The sequence below is a fragment of the Lissotriton vulgaris genome, chromosome 9 (assembly GCF_964263255.1).
Source record: "Lissotriton vulgaris chromosome 9, aLisVul1.2, whole genome shotgun sequence".
NCBI lineage: Eukaryota > Metazoa > Chordata > Amphibia > Caudata > Salamandridae > Lissotriton > Lissotriton vulgaris.
The window spans coordinates 1,081,280,373-1,081,294,694 of NC_141697.1; positions in this window are offsets into that span (position 1 = coordinate 1,081,280,373).

The window sequence follows — 14,322 nt, forward strand, 5'->3', positions numbered from 1 at the left end:
GTCCAACACTTCTTCGTTTTGGTATTATCTGCTAGCTTCACTTTGATCCAGGTGTTGCTGTACAATGAAATAATGGCGCTAAGAAGACCTACTCGGATATGCCAGTTGTGCAACTTATTCCAAAACTTGTGTCGAGGCACTCCATCAAAGGCAGCTGAGTAGTCAACGAAGCATGCAAAGATTGGTTTATTATTTTTGTCATTTGCTTGCTGGTTCAGATACAACATGGCCACAATATTATCGATTGTGGAGCAGCCTTTATGGAATCTGGTCTGATAGGGGGGAGGATTTCGTTCTCTTTGATCCAACTATTTAATTCATTCAATAAGGTGCTGGCACAGGCTTTTCCTTCGACATCCAAAAGGGCGATTAATCTATAATTTTTTGGGTCTCTATTATCTCCTTTTTTGAAGATGGGATGTAAAAAAGACCCTCGCCATGTATCCGGCACCTTTGCTTTCAATCGACATTCAATGAACAGATTGGATAAAATTTTGCCCCAATATACTGGATCTTCTCTAAAGATGGCTCCTGGAAGACCATTCGGCCCGGGTGTCCTGTCCTTTCTTATCTTTTTTATTACCTTTTCGACTGCCGTACGGTCTTGTTCTTTGCCCAAAAATTCCACTGAGGCATCCTCCTCTGTTATTACGCTGGCCGAGGAACAAGTTTCAGGGCTTCCAGGGATTGTGATACCCTCCTTTTCAATGTAAATTGTGGCAACATGTCTGAACCAGGCGTCTGCATGTACCGAATTGCGCCTGTCTACTTTACCTTTCTCCATGCTAGCTATAAATTGCCAGAGCTGACGTTGTTTGTTTGTTTTTGAGAGCTCATGTATCGTTATCCAGTCTTTTTCTAATTTGTTTTGTTTCAGGGGCCATAACTGGTGTCTACTCTTTTTCGATAGATCTTTGCACATTTCCCTTGTTTCTTCCGTTCCTGCAATCCTATGTGCTCTTTTAGCCCTCTTAAGCTTACTTATTGTTGTGCATAGTATTTTATTGTTGTGTTTAAAATGTGAAGTGGATGTTGTCGTTCCGTGTGGGATGTCTTTGTCATTGTTGGCAAGTATAGTTTTTAAGGCACAAATCCAGCTTGTTCAATTGACCACACTAGGTTGTTTTCCAAGAGGCTTCCCTTTATACTCTTGTTTATTTTTCCATACATTAAATAACGTAGCCTGATACTTGTTCCATTTTAACCTTCTGACTAATGTATGGTCTTCAATCTCTGTTGATTGGGATACTACAACCGCTTGTTCCCTCTGTATAATACTGGGATTTAATTCCACCTGCAACAGTTTGTGATCGCTAGTTTCATATGATTTTACTTCGAAATTGACTAATTTCTGAGTGAGGAGGTTACATAAGAAGATGTAGTCAATTATAGAGGAGTTCTTAAAAGTGGCAGTACCTGAATATTTGAGATCTAAACTTTTCCAGGTTTCATTGGCAGACTTTAGGACATAGTTTTTCAGAAATGCATTGAAAATTCTTTCAGAGCTGTCTGGATGTGACATGACATTTTTTGTTCCCAGGTGGTGGAGATTAAAGTCTCCTACTATCACTTTGGGCACTAGGGCATTTGCGTGTAGAATTTCCTGTATTAAAGTTATAGTGTTTTTTATAACTTTCAACTTTTTCTGGCCATATGCGTTTAAGTATATGTTTATAACTAGGATTGCAACACGTACATCTCTGAACCTACTTCCCTCTATTAGGAGCGCCTGTAACACTTCTGACTCTATTTGAACCCTTTTTACTTTTATCTGTTTAAGATGTTTTACGTAAATCGAAATTCCTCCTGATGGTCTACCAAACCGATTGTGTTTAGTTGCCAGTGTATGGAAACCAGCATGGCCTTCGAGGTGAACATGCTCTGTAGCCCAGGTCTCTTGGAGGCATACTATGTCCCTCTCTTGTAGTGACTTGATTACTGTTTCGTGTTTGAGTGCTTTACGTATTCCTGCCACGTTCCATGAAATGATTTTGATATCGAACATAGATTCAAAGTGTATTACCCACTCCTCCTCAGTTATGTAGGATTCAAGGCCCTCCCCCTCTTCCTGTGTAAACAGAGGCCTGGTCACAATACCCCAGAACTTCGAACTATTTCTAAGGGTGCTAGATTCTAGCAATTCACTCCATGCTTCTTCTTTTAATTCTTCCTTTCGAGTGGTGAGGTCCGCCTTATACCCCCTACAACAGTTTAAAACATCAGTTTGATTTCTGTTTTTTTTATACAAAGCCTCCCTCAACATTTTTGCAGCTTTGGAGCAAAGAGGGTCACACCATTTAGGTCCCGACCTAGCATTACCTTTCACTGGAGTAGATAGAAGCATGGACACCTTATGTGAGATGATGTTATAGGAATTTAAGATCTCTATTGACGTAGATCGCTACTCTAAACAGAGGGACAGTTCAGCGCTACATACTGATTTAACCTCATTGTAAAATATTTCTGGCATTACTTGTGACCATTTTAATCTACGTCTACCATCAACTAAGCGTAGTAGGCCCTTATTCACTTCCACTACACCCTTGTCTGCCAGTAAACCTGACAGGTGCAGTGTTAGGGGATTATTGTCACTAAATTCACTCCATGAGACTTTAAAGTTCTTCACAGAAGATTGTAATGAGGATGAAATTAGGAAATAATCTATAAAAGATCCCTTCCCCTGACCCTTAAATGTAGGCACAGTGAAGTTGTTGCAAGGAGCAGTTAAGGACAATGTGGCCATCAGATCTAGTTTGTTGATCACATCATTTAGCATCTCACCTTGAGCCGAATGCTCAAAGTGAAATTACTGCAACTGAGGAAAGCAATTGGTCAACCCTAGAAAAATGTGAGGTTTTAGTGGGACCGTCTCAGGATTTATAAAGGAAATCTGCTGCGATAAAAAGAATGTGCAGAGCACAGTATAAATTGGTGATTGGGAAACCTAAATATACGAACTCTAACCTCAGCGTCACTACCCAAACAAAATTCATGTGATCTCCAGAGCTTGTATAACCTCCCTAAAAATCGGTCTTAAATTGTGAATATGTGTAGTGTAACAGAACTATGTTGAGAGCTTACATGGAACAGACAATCTAGAATTGTTTGGCAGACAGGGTTCTAAATCACAAACATTTCGGGGAGATTGTCATCTTCATGATGGCAATGCCCCTTCTGACTCTACTGATGGAAAGCTTACTCTGATAGCCAGATGGAGTTGGGGCTGTTAGAGTAAGGATATCAGTCTTCCTATCCTATTTAGACCGGTGTTTTAAAATGTGTTAGAACTGGGATTTCTGTTTGGCTAAGGCTTGCGCCAAAGCAAGGCAGAAACCACCACTCTAGTCAGGGCAAGGGAGGTACACGCCAAAGATAACCCCTGCTCACCCCCTTGGTAGCTTGGCACGAGCAGAGAGGCTTATCCCGGAGGCAATGTGTAAAGCATTTGCGCACGCACACAGAAACAACATCCCAGGCACACTACAAAAGGAACTCCACACAAGGTTATATAAAAATAACTTTTGTATTGTCAAAACACATCAGATAGTAACCACACAATATACATTGTGCCAACTGGCATGGGCAATATTCACAAGGGATTATTTACACAGGACAGGGCAACGTGAGCGACTGTCAGGATCAACACTTATTTATTTATTATTTATTGCACTTGTATGGCGCGACAGCTACCCTGAGGGTTTCCCGGCGCCTTGGATCTGTGTTACTGAAAAGTAAGCGGGGGGATAATTATTGATCGATCAGCCATAATTTCACTCCCTTACGGAAACGTAGATAGCAGGGTTCTAACCGCAGTTGGAGAGGGAGTGAGTTCCACAGTACAGGTGTAGGCAAACGAACGACCGCCCAGTCGAGCTCTTTTTACCCTGGGAACTATGAATTTCACCTGGTTCATTGAGCGTAAGTTGCGAGAGGGTAGGTATTTCTGTGTCATCTTACATAGGTACTCCGGGGCTGCCCCTGAACTGATCTTATACATGTAACAGAGTGCCTTGAACTTTACTCTACTTGCCACTCTCAACCAGTGCAGTTTCTTAAGATATTCTGTCATACTCGTGCGACCTGGGAGATTGAGGAGCAGTCTGGCCGCAGAGTTCTGGACGACTTCAAGTCGATTCAGAGTACTTTTCGTGACTCCTAGGAATAGGACGTTTCCATAGTCTAATCTCGAAGTGATTAAGGCCTGTAGGACCGTCCTCTGTGCTCCATCTGGCAATTGCCACAGTATTTTTCTCCACCATTTGAGGATCAGAAAACATGTGGAGGCAGTTTTGGCTGTGTGCGTGCGCATGGACAGCTTATCGTCAATTATTACCCCTAAGTTGCGTGCGGATTGTACCGCAGTCGGGGTAGCGCCCATTTCAACAGGCAAATGGGTCGGGCCCCAGAGATTCTTTTGGTTGCCAAAAATAAGTAACTCTGTTTTATCCCCATTCAACTTTAATTTTTTGGAATGGAGCCAGTTAGCCATTCTAAGTAGTCCAGAACGAAGGGGAGAGATGTCAGATTTTTCTGTAGATGTGAGGGAGAACACAAGTTGTGTGTCGTCCGCATAATAATAAATGGCAAGGCCCATATCTTCAGCAATTTTGGCTAGGGGAGTGACATACACATTAAAAAGGAGGGGGCTCAATATAGAGCCCTGGGGCACTCTATAGGGGGAATCATATACTTCCGAGGAATTATTTTTGGAGAAGACCTGATATGTTCAATGCAGGAGAAATTGCTCCAACCATTTCAATGCTTTACCTCTGATTCCAATATCTTTCAGGGACTGGATAAGGGTTGTATGGCAGATGGTGTCGAATGCGGCACTCAGATCTAAAAGAATGAGTGCCGCTGTGCCTATAGTATCCAGTTCCTGGCACTTAGCAGAAATAACACTTATAGAAAATAGAATAAGTGTAGCACAAAATAACAATTGTAGAACACAACCAGTAACTACTGGTAGAAGGTAGGTGCACACTACGCAATACTAATAACCATAGGCATAGATCACGCAGGGACACATAAACTCACTAGTATAAACTATACTAGGCAAAACAACCTCCTAAAGAAGAGAAGTGTGGAGAAGTGTGGCTCACTGGTTAGAGGAGGCAGACCCTGATGCAGAGGTCAGACCCGGGACCAGGGTTAAATTCCCGACGCGGCAGGGTCTTGAGCTCAAAATATCCACGGACTCGATAATTCTCGCCTCGGTGCCTACTCGAATCATGGGTTCACACTCTGCAACTCTGGGCAATAGCTTGCTTAATCTCCACTACGGCCCCACCGCGATGGGATGTCTTCACCTTGGGGATGCCCAGTAGGGGTTATCTCGCAGGGAAAGCCAGAACGGGTTCCCAAAGCAAGCGCTAAGAGACCTGTCGGTCATTTGGCGCTATATAAATCGAAATTAACATAACATAACATAACATAAACATTAAAAAACATTTAGATGTATCACAGGCATAAAGGCATTGCACATTACGCATAAGTCACATTAGGCCTAACCAGTATAAATACAGTAGGCAATCTCCTCACTAGTCTAAACACATTATACCCTACCCATTAAGCATAACTCACATTTAGGGATGTAAATCATAATGAAGCGCAATCTCACTAACACAAACCTACACAGGTAAAACCACGTCTAGCAGTATCAACACAGGGTGCGTAAAACATACTAGATGCATTACATTTCCTAGCACCACATTAAAAGCATATACATCACATTTAGGGCCATGCGCCCTATCCACATACCAGAACCCCTGGCCAACTGGCCATCACAAGAAGGGGGCTCAAATGCCCTGTGTCCCGAATGTCAGGGCGCGCTGCCAATGCAGCGGCAGTCAGGGGTGCGCCACCGGCACAAACCTAAACGTTGCGGCTGTCCTCTACTGGCTGGGCAGCTGAGGACAAGAACAGGGCCTAAACACTGCAGCTGGCACTAAATGCTGCGCAGCTGTGGAGGCCAAAGTAGGGGCAACAGGAGTGCGACTCACTCCTAGGTTCACCAAGAACAGGTCCCCCGAAAGACAAGCCTAAACGGTGGAGCTGTCCACTACTTGCTGGGCAGATGTGACCTCAAAACTGCGACAGGGGCTCTAACTAGCCCTTCAGAACATTGTGCCAAAACGTTGGAGTCATCTGGCTCTGTAGAGGAGCATCTCCCCCAACCACTGGGGACAGGACACAGGCCCTTGGAATAATGGCCACAGCGTGGGAGCCTCCAGGCTCTGGGTTCAACTGCGTGCATTGGAGCACTCTGGCTCCTAGACTCATTCTGCGACAACTGGGGTAGCACGGACCCCCCCCCGGGCCGTTTAAACAAATATGGCCAGGCTAGAGCCACACAGGCCATCAAAAGTTGGAGCGGCCCGCTGCCATCTGGGGCTGCTCTAGGAAATGGCATTGCCATTGTGCCTGGGTAAGTAGGGAACGCGGGCCCCTCTGGCACCCTCGCAATGTTACTGCCCCGTGGAGGCGGCCCCCCTATGAGGCGGGGACCGCTCTGGAGAGGATCTTCAGCATCGTTAAGGAGCTCTCCAACCCCAGCGCCTGCAACAACGACATCACACCCTTGCAAGTCCTCTGCGACTCACTCGCCTCGTTCTTCCACCGCAAGATCGCCGACATACACAACAGCTTCGGCGCACAGACCAAGCACCCAACCACCGAACCAACACCCCCACCACCACCCTCTGCACCTGGGCCCCTGTCAGCACTGAAGACACCACCCGCTTGATGAACACCATCCACTCCGGCTCCCCAACCGACCACTGCCCACACCACATCTTCAACAAAGCCGACTCCATCATCGCACCTCAACTCCGGAACATCATCAACAGCTCCTTCGCATCCACCACATTCCCGGAGAGCTGGAAACATGCCGAACTGAGCGCCCTCCTGAAGATACCCACCGCGGATCCCACGGACCTCAAGAACTTCCGCCCCATCTCGCTCCTCCCTTTTCCGGCCAAAGTCATCGAGAAGTCCGTCAACAAACAACTTTGCGCCTTCCTCGAGGCAAACAAATCCCTCGACCCCTCACAGTCTGGTTTCCGAGCAAACCACAGCACCGAGACCGCTCTCATCGCAGCTACAGACGACATCAGGTCCCTGCTCGACAACGGGGAAACTGCTGCCCTCATTCTCCTAGACCTCTCAGCAGCCTTCAACACCATATGCCACCGCACCCTGATACAGCGCCTCAGCAACACTGGAATCCAAGGAGCGGCCCTGGAGTGGATCATCTCGTTCCTCGCCGGAAGAACCCAGAGAGTCCGCCTCCCCCATTCTGATCCGCGGCCACCAAAGTCATCTGCGGCATACCGCAAGGATCCTCACTCAGCCCCACCCTCTTCAATGTCTACATGAGCCCTCTCGCAGCCATCGCACGCCAACACAACCTTAACATCATCTCCTACGCCGACGACACCCAGCTGATCCTCTCCCTCACCAACGACCCCGCCACCGACAGAGCCAGCCTCCAGGAAGGAATGAAAGACGTCGCAGAATGGATGAAGCTCAGCCGTTTGAAACTGAACTCAGACAAGACGGGATGACTCCTGGTGGCCCCCTGCCCTGGGCACCGCACCCAAGCCAACGGACCATGCAGGCAACCTGGGCTTCACCCTGGGCTCCTCCCTCCCGATGACCAAGCAAGTCAACGCCGTCTCGTCATCCTATTTCAACACCCTGCGCATGCTCCAAAAGATCTTCCGGTGGATCCCCACCGAAACCAGGAAGGCGGTCACCCAGGCCCTCGTCACCAGCTGACTGGACTACGGGAACACCCTCTACGCGGGAACCACAGCTAAACTCCAGAAAAGACTCCAGCGCATACAGAAGGCTTCGGCACGACTCATCCTGGACATCCCTCGTCACAGCCGCATCTCTGTCCATCTGAAAGACCTTCACTGGCTCTCCATCAGCAAGAGGATCATGTTCAGACTCCTCACCCATGCACACAAGGCTCTCCACGACATGGGCCCAAAATACCTCAACAGCCGCCTCACATTCTACACACCCACCCACCAGCTCCGATCCGCCAGCCTCGCCCTCGCCTCCGTCCCACGAATCCGCAAAACCACCGCCGGAAGAAGATCCTTCTCCTACCTGGCGGCAAAGACATGGAACTCCCTCCCCACCCACCTACGGCTGACCCAGGACCATCTCTCCTTCAGGAAACAACTCAAGACCTGGCTGTTCGAGCAGTAGCGACTCCCCCCCTCCCAGCGCCTTGAGACCCTAGCGGGTGAGTAGCGCGCTCTATAAATTTATTGATTGATTGATTGATTGAGGATTATGCCCTGCCCCCTGCCCAGCCTTTACTTATCGGGCTCCGGTGCAGGTGGACTTCTTGCTGCAGCGGGGCTGCCCGCGGGACTCCCTCTTCCCTACGGGAGTCCCGCAGGTCACATTCCTGGGTTGCGGCCTGCTCCGTCCGCCTCCTCTTCACCCGGGCCCCCTCCTGGGGCCCGGTGCTTCCACAAATGACGGACGGGGCTCTCTCTGAATCTTGAGAGCCTCGCAGGCAGCGGCGGTCTGTTCCTGTAGCGCGGGGCTTCCCTACACCCCTGGGAGCCCGGCGCGGCCGTCGGCCCTTCCCAGAGGCCCAACGCGGTGCGGTGCGGCACGGCTTCCCCCAGCCAGGGGGAAGCGGAAGAGCTATCCTCCCAGCCCCGCCCACAGTCAGGTGGTGCGGGCCAGACTTCTGGGTTGTCACAGCGGTGATCTCTCGTTCCCGGGCAGTGAGAGGTGTAGGCTCCCTCGATAATAGAACTAAACAGCGGGGTGGGCACCCGCTTTGGAATACATTAGAACGGGGTGGGCGCCCGTAAAATAAATGATCAAATAAGCGGGGTGGCACCTGCGCTGAAAACAAAAGGGCAGGAGCGCTTCCCCTGAGGGAAAACGACAGCACTCTGTCCCTACATGAAAAGTAAAGCGCTCACAAGGCACAGGGGCACAGAAACCACCAAAGGCCCAAGAAGTGACCCCTACAGCAGGAAGGGTCCCAGCAACAAGGTCCAAGGAAAATTCCACAAGAAAAGTCCATCAGGTATCCAGGGGCTGGGCAGGGCCCGGGGAGGCAAGCCTTCCCCCGGGCCCCAGCAGCAGCATGCCCCTGGTAGTTTCAAGTTAGAAAAACAAAAACATTTTTCATGGGGTCACAGCCCCTTTTTATACATAAAATCCCTTTGTTTAACATGGTGCAGGCAATGGGAGAACCAGCTACAACTGGTTCAGGGGAACTCCATCTCCAGCCAATCACGAAGCCAGATAGCCAATTCACATTCACTGCACGGACGTGCCAACTTCTAGAAGTGGCACTTCCACACTAGACACATTAAATCCGCGCACATCATCGCGCAGCATTTAATCTCACAAATTCGTACATACCAAACTCGACCTCGCACTCCCCACACATCAGGAACTACAATGGACACGCATATTCCCCATTCATTCCTATGGGAGGGCAGGCCAGTCTCACCACACATACACAGAGAGTGCACGCACTTTACACTGGACCACAGTGAAAAAGTGACAGAGGCCTAAAATCACCAACAACAGGTCACCAACAACAGGTTACAGAAACAGGCTAGGAAAAAGCAAAATGTTTCGGGGTGAACCTGCCAAAAGGGCCAAGTCCAACAATGTGTTCATTTTATGTCCGAACAGAAAAAAAAGGAAAAATGACCCACTCACCGCTAGCAGAATAATGCCACGGAATAGGGGTTATTCGTTTTTTTTTTTCTATAACAAGATCTTTCTTTGTGATTTTGTTTTTGAAAAACAAAGAAGTTTGTTGCACAGCTAGAACTTCAGAAGAACCGATGTAACAGCACTCCATTTAAAGCTGCAGGGATCACTGCTGGGCAGGCTGCCAACTAAATTCATAACCAGGCCCTCAGTCTCTATGGGTCTTCAAAGCTTTAACTATCACTCTGTGACTCCCTTTTGCTGATGACAGTGTGGTGGTGCATCACTTTTGAGCCACCTACATCGTAACAATGATTAGAATGCAGGAGAGGCAGCAAAGAGATTTTAGATTGGTCAGGGTTCTGCTCAGAGGGTCCAGTTTTCAGGAGCATGTCCAGGCACATGTTAAGCAACCATACTACTTGGGTACCAGCTTCTCCCTGCTAAAAGCTCACAGAAGGCTATAAATTAGCTCTTTGCTTTGATCATGTATCATATAGGCATTGTGAAACAAAAGGCAGCGTAGAAGTACAAAACATGAACATTGCCAACTCTGTATTAAGGTAAAATAGAAAAACAAACATTGGGAAAGCCAATAGGTTTCGCCTTTGGGACAGATCCCCTTTGCTAATGCCATTTAGTCATGCTGTACTGCATAGGTACAAGACTGTGCAGCAAGGAGAAAAAATATATCGATAAAAAAAGGAAAAATTACGCAGCTGGAAAAGACCCAGAAGTAGTACAAAAATGCTTTTAAGGAAGATAGGCCTGCAGCAGTTTGCAGTCTGTCCTCGACATACTAAAATATTTTTTAAAAGGGGCGTGGGTGGGACTAGGGGGCAGCACCAGGAGTGGGAAGTTGTAAGGGGGTAGCAAGTGGAGTGGGAAGGAGGGAGGGACCAGCAGCAGGAGGCTTGGAGAGGGCATCCACAGGAAGGGGGTGGGGAGGAAAAAAAGCAGTACTCAAGGAAAATGCACACTAACAAGGAAGCAATGTGGGGGCAGCAGAAGAACATATGGGTGAGCGTAATACAGAGGGGTGATGAAGAAGCCCACTAAGAGAGCAACCCAGAGTGCTGCAGAAAATGATGAGGGAAGTACACAAGGTAGAAAGCTGCAAAACACATGCACTCTCATAGAGTGCTTAAAAAAAGGGGAGCGTAATCGCCACAAATTGAGCAATGGAAGGACACAAGTAAAGAGCCTATGCACCAGAGTTGGGACAAACACATAAGTGAAAGGGAACCAATACAAGGCACAAAAAGCCATCAGAAATTGTTCCAGTACAGCACCAATGGCTTTAGTGCTACTGCCCTGGCACAGCTGGCAAAAAACTCCATCTGGAGGGCATGTGCTTTAAGATCTGTGAATGTGTTACTCCTATGCCAGTGCCATTGTAGAATCATGCAAGCCAGGAGATATCTCCATCGAAGTTTCATGTGTGCTCAAATTTGGAAAAGATGTAGAGCAGGCCAGCCCCTTGAAAGAACCCTCACATGGGATCCAGTCATATCCCATCACCCCATGTTCACGACCTGAAACTTATCACAGAATAGGTAAACGTATACTAAGCATGGGCGGAAAATCCGTTACGCTCGCGGATTTTGCGGATTTTCGGGAAATCCGCAATCCGCGAGATTTGCGAATTTCCCGCAAAATCCGCAAATCCGCGAGCAGCGGATTTTGCTCGCGCTGCTCGCACTGTTCGCGTGAGTTCGCGCCCCGCGAATAAGTGCAAAATTGCAGAAATACGATCTTAGCAAAACTGAAAGTAACTACTTACCAGGTTCAAAAGTTCAGGCACATCATTAGTAGCCATTTCCTGTAGTGCTTCCTGAGGGGCCCCTCCAGAGTTCAGTTGCCAGTTGAAACTATTATGTGACCCTGCTCTGAACCTCAGAATAGTTACACATATGCCACAAAGGTCCTGAATTACAGCTAAGGGAGACAAGCAGGAGCCAGGCTGGAAGTTAAAATCCATTAATCAGCCCCTAATTCATTATTGTCAGTTGGGGCAGGGCAGGTGTTGTAACTAATTTTGCAACAATGAAAGCACTTAGCAAGTGCAAAAGATCACTAATCAGGGCGCACTAAGGAAGCAGGTGCCAGCTAAAAAAATATTCTGTGACACATTAATCAGCCCCAAATTAATTCAGGTCACTTGAGGCAGGGAAGGTGTGCTTTGCTTTGCCGAAAATAATGTACACTGGACAACCAGAGGGTGTGGTGATGAAACAGAGGGTGGCATGGGTGGGCCAGAGGGTGGCATGAGTAGTCAGAGAGTGGCAGTGGTGACAGAGAGTGGCAGTGATGAAGAAGAGTGTCCCAAACAGGCTGGACACGTAGAAACAACAAGTTCGCAAAACTTGCGACCCGACAGGTAAGTTCGCAAATTGCGAAATTGTAAAAACCCTCGCGAACTGGCAGAAACACGGGCGGACACACAAAAAAAAAAAATCCGCAAATTCGCGGGAATTCGCGGATTTTGCGGATTGCGAATCCGCAAATCCGCAAAATTCGCGGATTGCCAATCCGCAAAATCCGCTCATGCTTAACGTATACCTTACAGTTTACTGTTCGAGAAGGTGAAGCAATCCCTCATGCATGCTGCAAAAATACATGGCTGCCTGCATCTTCACTGTGTCAACAGATTGTGCACTGAAAACAAATTAGGGTGGGTGGTAGTCATCTAACAAAGTTACACAACCCTAGCGGAACAGAAACAGGGTGAAGCTGGTGATGGAGGGGGTCAAAACACCTGTCACATATGAAGTGGCAAGAAATAGATTTAAAAAAACTTCTTGGCCGCGAAACAGCTCTGAATGATATTTTATAGCTCTTGAATCAGTCAACAAGGGACTTTCTGAGAAGTAAAACAAAAACAAAGTTTAGGCAACGCAGGGAATGAGACAAGCAAACCAAAATTGACGACCAGGAGAAGGTTATTTGAGTGCTGGGAGATGATGGCCTCCCTATGTCTTAGATGTATTTTGCTGGGGAATCGGGTGCAGGCACTAATTAAGTTAAATAAATCTGCGGTTGGTTCATGCGACACAGAATGGAATGGAAGTGACGCTTGACCTGCGTTGGCCAATTAGATGGCAGCAAAGAAGAGTGACATGGAAGTCAACAAATGGTAAGCAATAGGCAGGCTTCAAGCCCTTTATTGTAAACAACAGTCTTGCAAGCTGTTGCAGCCTCGATCTAATAAAGCACAACAATCTACCTTTCATAAAGGACAGGAAAGTGTATAGTAACCTGGTTAAGCCAGAGACTAAATTAGAGTTCCAGAGGCCACAACAGACTGGTTGGCCAAAATGACCTGGCTGCAAACTGCTGTTGCTACCACTTTATTCAAGTCAGTGTTATTAGGGAATTTTCCAGAGTACACCTTGAAGCACAATCTGAGTGTACTAAACTGGTTCATACATCGTATCCTTGCTGTTAACTCTGTGTGCAACATCTCTGTCCTTTCTCAATTGAATGTTTTAAAAACATATATCTACAATGTCTTTTGGCTCTCTGATGTGGCCACCATATGCCATGTTGGTGCTAGGCAAAACCAAAACAACGAATGCAAAACTTATGGCAGAGTCTGGGTATTAACTAGAACATGGCTTCATGAGTGTCTTTATTTTGCAAAGAGGAAATCAATGTGTGACTCTGATTATTATTAGGAATGAAGCATTGAGAAACGTTGGCCATTGTCAGGAATACAGGTTTGCATGAGTCGATGTATTTTCAAGATTAGATTCTTATTACATGTGCATAGTAGAACAAGCAATGTTTAAAGTTCTCTGTATGTAATAACAACCCTTTGAATGGGGCTGTATTTCATTAAGAATGTCACTTCGACTGGCATTCAATATGAGTTAGTCATTTGTTACAGACCATTTCAGTCAAAATATGCCAACACATGTTTTGGCCAGAAAAATGTATGCACTTTTTCAAGACTTCTGGACCTGGATGTAGGTAAATATCTAATTGGAGGGCAGACCGCGAGCGCTGTTGTTTCTATACTACACTTGGAGAGGCGTGTGTTGATAACTGACCGCCACAGCTGCGTGTAACAAATTTAGGAAGATGCTAGGCATCTATACTTCTGACATAATTAGACATTGCACAGCACATTTATTTTGTTTTACCCTAAAGAAAATGGAAAAGCCTTTTGTTTTTTATGGAATTCACCTTAGGTGGTTATCTGACTGGCAAACTACATGTTTGACTTGGTTGTCTATATTCATCTACCATAAGAAGCCTTGAAAACATTTATTTGCATTATAAAAACATTTGCTGACTGGTTTGGAAATTAAAAATTGCTGTACTTAGGCACATCTTCACATTGAAGAAGGATAAAATATTTTTGGGTACTACATCTCATAAGATATAGGCTATATTTGAACTATAATTTAATGTGATGATCGACCATTACCTATGTTGTTATGACATGACAGAGAAAATGAATCACACTTTCCTCCCCAGCAACTTCCCATGAGTGAGCACTGCAAGCTGGTGTTAGAAACTAGGCCCTAGTCTGATGACTCCAGGTAATAGCAGAAAAGTTTAGCAGCAGTAGACCTTGAGTCACTTTCCTTCTTCAAGCAAGGTCTAGTACAT